We start from the raw sequence: 6462 nt of genomic DNA on the forward strand, positions 1-6462 counted from the left end.
CGGATATTTTTTACCATATACTGTAAGATCCAATCTCCCATGGTCTCCCACATTCACACTGCTGAAAGTCGAAAACTTTAAATTGATTTCACCTCCATGGGTAACTCTACAGCCCCTGGTGAAAAACACAGCACACACATCCAACGTAGAAAGTCTTCAGAGAGAAATTCATTCATCAAATATACTTTTTATAAATTTCCAGAGAAAATCTAACATGTACAAAGATATGCAATGCAAAATTGAACACTGTGAACAATTGATATCCCTCAGTAGAGAGAGAAATCAATTCTGTTACATGCAAGCAATATAGATGGAAAATAAAATAAGATTAAATATAAGGTCTAAATATGAAAAGATAACCAAAACATATATATTATTTAACAAAACCAACTAGACAGTAAAATTCAAATGTGACTAAACTTCAAGTTCTACAGGTATATTGGTTTTAAAACTCGGGCCCTACGTCCTGAGTATGTAACTTTGTCAAGTGCTCCTGACTCAGTTTTCCTTCTGTAAAATAGTGATTATATGAGATAATTTCCAGTGAGTCACTCTTGTAATCTTCCCTGCTTGGAAGACTGAAAATAAGAGGATCACTGTTCAAAGTCAGCTTAGGCAGGAAAGTTCAGAATAACCTGTCTCAACCAATGGATGGGTTCGGTGCCACGCACCTATTGCCTGAGCTTCATGAACAGATCAAGGCTCCAAGGCCAGCCTTGGAAAAAACTCCTGGGAGCCACCCCACTGTCAATCACAGAAACTGTACGTAGTCGCACATACCTGTCATCCCAGCCATGACTGGAAACCTGAAATAGGTGGATCACAGTTCAGGTATGGACCAGAGCAGGAAGCAAAACCTTATCTCAAAAACAACCAGCACAGAAAAGGATTGGAGTCATCGTTCAGTGCAGGACTCCTGCCTAACGAGGCTAAGACCCTGAATTGAGTGTTGGTTCTGAGGACTGGTTCCTCAGAAGCGTTGGTTAAGAATCAACTGGTTGTATATGCAAAGCATTTGAACACAGGTCCCAAATTCTGTGGGTTGTCATTATCATCCTCCTCCTCACCCTACTCTTCCTCCGTCCCCTCCTCCTCGTCCACCTTATTATCATGCGTTATTTTGACTCACATTTTTGAAATGATGGGTGTTGTGAATTCAGGGAAGCATTCTACCACAAAGCCACCCAGAAAGCAGTGATTTCTGTGAAAACAGTCGCTTGCTATCAGTCTTATTTCAAGTTGCTAGCTTCTTCCTTTGGTCCATTTAAGATACCATAGAGAAAAGAACCCCTCTCTATAACCCCTTCATAAGAACAACTATATTTTTTAATATCATGGAATAGCCACATTAAGTGTGTGTATGCATAAAGGTGTTTATTGCCCCTAGCAGATGACTATTTGAACAATTATGTCATATGCACATTATTGTGATTAAACTTATCGATTGGAGGAAATTTTTTTCGAGGCATCATTGGATGAGAACATTAAGATACAGAATGTGCATAAGGTTACATTTTAGTGAAATAGCATGATTTTTAACATGTTTATTCATTATTTTTAATTATCTTTAACTGTAACAAAGGAGTAACAGGAGATTTTTTTTTGTCAGTTGTGGGGCTTGAACTCTGGGCCTGGGTGCTGTCCCTGTGCTCTTCAGCTCAAGGCAAGTGCTCTACCGCTTGAGCAACAGCACCACTTCCAGTTTTCTAGTGGTTTATTGGAAATAAGAGTCTTACGGAGTTTCCTGCCCAGGCTTTAACTGTGATCCTCAGATCTCAGCCTCCTGAGTAGCCAGGACTACAGGCGTGAGCCACCAGCACCCGGCCTAACAGGAGATTTTGTTCAATATGTCAGTTTATGAGCCCAGTGCATTCTGACTATGGTCAGCCCTCCCATCCGTCTCAACCCCACCCACCCACTTCAGTTACCTGGCTCCATTTCACACATGTACACTGAATACTATGGCTCTATTCACCCACCTCTCCTCTCTCCACTTGATGACAGGCATAACTATGCTTCCACATATATGCACGTGTGTATATCTCTTCATGTGCATAAGAAGGAATGTAATCATATGAAGGTGTAGACAGTACATCTCAGAATGTGGTGAAGCATAGTTAATCACCAAACCAGCAATTTCCATCGTAATAAGTAACCTGGGCTAACTTCACAGCCCTAGCCCAAAAACCAAACAAACAACCTAGGGCAATTACTGTTTTTAGTGAAGTCAACTCTACCATCTTGTTGTTTATCTGTTTTTCGTTGCCTGTCCCCTCTTCTTCTTCCTTCTTCTGGTTGATAAAGGGAAATTTTTCAAGATAAAGAGAACAAAGGCAGTGAATCTGAGAGACAGGAACCAGCCAGGTGAGCTGAGGCTTGAGGAGCCCAGGGGAGGCCGGCTGACTGAGCTGAGAGGCCGAGGCGGTGGCCTGGGGCTGAGCTGGCTGCAGCTGAGGGCACAAAGCCACACAGAGCGAGCCCAGGAGACCTGCAGAGGTTCATCTGTATATCTCTGAGGGAAAGTACTGCAGAGAGAGAAGGGACTACCCAACATGCCAAGGGAACACTTCTCAGTCCTCACATGGGACAGAGGCCCAGTCCCTATTCCCACCAGGCGGGAAAAAAAAAAGAGGAAAACTACATGATTTACAGATATTCAATCAAGTAAAGATTCTGCCAATCTCACCTTCCCAAGTAGCTAGGATTACAGGCATGTGCTGCTGTGCTGGCCTTGCATGGCTATATTAGGATGAAAAAAAGTCGATCAGGGTAAAGAATATGAACACAGACTGAGAAGAGCATTTCCTAGTAATAAAAGTGCCGATTCATCAACGGAACCCAGAAATCCTAAAGTTTACGCACCCACTTTTAGAACTTCAAAATACAGAAGGCAAAAACTAGTCACACTGAAGAAATAATCATGGGAGAGACCCAGATTCAGTGACAGGTGGGAGGGATGGACAAAGAATCAGGAAGCACATGGAAGCTTTGGACAATACCCTCAGCCAACTGGATCTAGCCATGTTTTTAATGGCCAAGAACCACAGAGTCTACACTAACAGTTACCAAGTTTGATCTACGTTCTGAGCTACAAAACAAGTCTCTACACACTCAAAGGGACTTCATTCACGGAAATCATTTTTGTCCTCACAATAGAAATATATATAAATTTAGAAATCAGTAGCACAGCTTTCTGGAAAACTCATTTTAAAATGAAATTTAATAGAGTCAAAGGAAAAAAAGTATTTTGAACTGAATAGAAATGAAAGCACAACAAAAAAAAATTGTGGAATGTGGCTAAACCTTGTAGAAAACTTTTCAAAACAAATAGAACTCTCTGCTGATAAGAAGTGGGACTTCCTGCCTCAAAATTACACCTCATAAAACTGACTCTTACAGAAAAAAAAAAGGACAAATGAATGTTCTAGTGAGAGCTAAAGAAAATGGACCAAAAAGGGTGAAAAGGTGCAGCTCAGTGGACACTGATGAACATGAACTATTGAACTCATGGGAGGAGGGAGGGAGGGACTGGGAGAGAATGAAGGACCAGAAGACACTGCGCAAAAGGAAATGTACTCAAATATACTCCTACTGGTCTCGGACCATTGTCATCCCTATGTACATCACCTTTATAATAATAAAGTAAATTGATATAAAAAAGAAAAGGAACCACTCAGAGGTTAGGGATGGAACAGAGGTTTGCATGTCATTAAAATCTGCATAATGATTTACAGCCTGAAGTGTAGGATTTGCATTGATCTAGAAAGCCATAGAAGAAATCCACAGAATTCCTTTTACTTTGAACTGTTTCATGTAACTTTTTTAGAAAACGTATTTCTAACCTAATTCTGTCATCCTCCTGACAAGGGTGGTCTAGGGAAGTCAGAGGCAGGAGAGTAAAATAAGGCAGTATTTTGCTAGGATTCTTCTTTAAAAAGTAAGAACCCCATCTTCGGTATCACAGTGGCCTTGAGAGATCAGTGGGGAGGGGATATTTTTGTGGATGACTTGAGGTTCTTAGTAGATGCTTTGAAATTCACTAGGCGCAACACACACTTACTGGCTGGCCTCTGGGTTCACTGTGGTGTGGGGCGTGGCCTCTGGGTTCACTGTGGTGTGGGCGTGGCCCCCCCAGCCTGGCATGGCTAACATCTGCAGCTGGTCATCCTTGGGGGCCGGCCGAGACAATGCTTTGGAGTGTCTCACAGCAAGCTGTAATACACAAAAATGTCTCCTGAGATTGTCAACTACATCACCTCACAGTGTAATGGCACTGGGGACACACATCCTCCCCTGGCCTAAAAAAGTTGACCATCTCCTTCCTGGGAGAAACCAGTAGACAGGAATTATTCTGCGCTGTCCCACATCGGTGGCTATTTCTATATATGTATACTTTACATAGAAAAAAAACCAACAGTATGGCATGGTAGTTGGATATATGCAATATGAAGCAAGTTTCCAAATTTAAATCCACTTGATAATCACTTAGTAAATGTGTAGCTTGAGGCATGTGGCCTAACCTACCACAAAGAGAGAATATGCCAGAAGAGTGTTGAAAGCTTTAAACAATCAAAAACTAGAAGAAGAAGGAGGAGGAGAAAGGAAAGGAGGAAGAGGGGGGAGGAGGAGGAGGAAGAAGAAGAAGAAGAAGAAGAGGAGGAGGAGGAGGAGAAGAAATAATCTCAGGCCAGGTGCAATGGGGCACACCTGTAATCACAGCTACTTGAGAAGCAGAGAGTAGGAGGATCATAGTTCAAGGCCAGCTCAGGCAAAAACTCAACAAGCTCTCATCTCAACAAACAAGCCAAGTGTAGTGACAAATGCCCGTCATCCCAAGCAATGTAGGAAACTACAGGAAGAAGATCATGGTCTGAGGCCTAACTTGGGCCAAAACGTAAGGCACTACCTTAAAATAATAATAACTAAAACACAAAAGAACTAGAGGTACAGCTCAAATGACAAAGTGTGAAGTCTCAGTTCAGACCCCAGTACCAACAAAGAAGGGGGGAGTAGGGTATTCTGAACAGAGAACTCCATACGCATGTGTGAAATACCACAACAAATGAAACTTGCTGAAAGTGTTGTAAGAAGGGGGAGGAGTGAGTGATGAGTGTAATCTAGGTTCATTGTGAGTATGCATGGAGATGTCACAACAAAACCTCTTTCTACAACTAATATACATAGCTACAAAATGTAAGAGAAGAAAAAAGAGATGGAGAAACTCAGCTCCTAATGCTTGGTAACAATCCGGCCACGGCACTGAACAACTGTTAATGGTGAAGTGCTCATGGCCGAATCCCCTTGAAAAACTGTTAACAGGAGTGCGCCATGCGCCTTAAGCTCCACAGCTTCTCTGAAAAATATTTGAAGGAGGGAATGAGTTACCAGTTCACACATTCCCTCATCCCCAGCAGACCCCCGGAAGTCCTTAGGGCGCTAAGGATGAAATGAGAACACATTGGCTTTCCCAGACAGGGTGACCCATGGCACCCAGTGCCTGGTGAAATTCCATTCTTGTGGTAATTATTAGTGACATTTTACTACAAGTAACTCTGAGATAACCAGCCCACAAGATCTTAACAGGAGGAGGTCAATCTGGAAAAGATTATAGAGGATTCTGAAATCTTCCTCCTACCTTTTCTCTTGCAACATCCTGCCAGAAAGATGCCCTTGGACTTGCTAGGGAACTGGGGAGTTGTGGCATCATTAAACCAAGCTAAGAGGGAGGAAGATGTGGGTTTGATGGCAGCCGTGTGGGCATCAAGCTAAAACACTCACCCACTCGGACCATCTGGCAGTTGATGCTGTGGCTTCCTTGAACACCCTGAAGATGAAGGATGATAAAAAATCAAAGTCTGGCTACACAGAGACAGAGGGAAGGAGAGAAATCGAGAGGAGGAGAGAAACAGAGACAGGGAGACAGAGAGAACTTGGGGTCTCCCAACTCAAGCACACTCCAGACATCCTACAGGCCCAGATTTCCTGACCTGAGGGCAGGGCTGGGGACAGGAGTTCAGGCAGAAGGAGGTGGGAGGGGAGGGCCCGCCCACTGTGGGAGGAGTCAGGGTGGGGAGGGCTGGCTCCACCTTCTCCTACTAGCTGTGCGGGTGGCCAGTCTCCCCTTTGCCCCCTTGTAACCCGGAAGCAGCTCTGCCCCCTCTGCCTCCTTGGCCGCCACCCAATCACTATAAATCCCAGACACCCTCATCTGCACAGACTCCAAGGTGAATCTCCAAGCAATAGCACATTTTCATAGGTAATCATAAAGTTGCTATCCCCCCAAAAATCACTCCTTCGCTGTGATATAATCTAATGCTGATTCCTATTTAAATTTTCCTCACCCATCTTGAAGCCGTCACTTAGCAGCCAGCAGATTTATTGCTGTAAACTTCCCATTTGACAAAATAATTGAATTGCCAACTTCATGTTGTTCTCCAGAAGAAAGGGGGGAGGAAGAGGGGG

This window comes from Dipodomys ordii, unplaced genomic scaffold, assembly GCF_000151885.1.
Source record: "Dipodomys ordii isolate 6190 unplaced genomic scaffold, Dord_2.0 Scaffold75, whole genome shotgun sequence".
Taxonomy (NCBI): Eukaryota; Metazoa; Chordata; class Mammalia; order Rodentia; family Heteromyidae; genus Dipodomys; species Dipodomys ordii.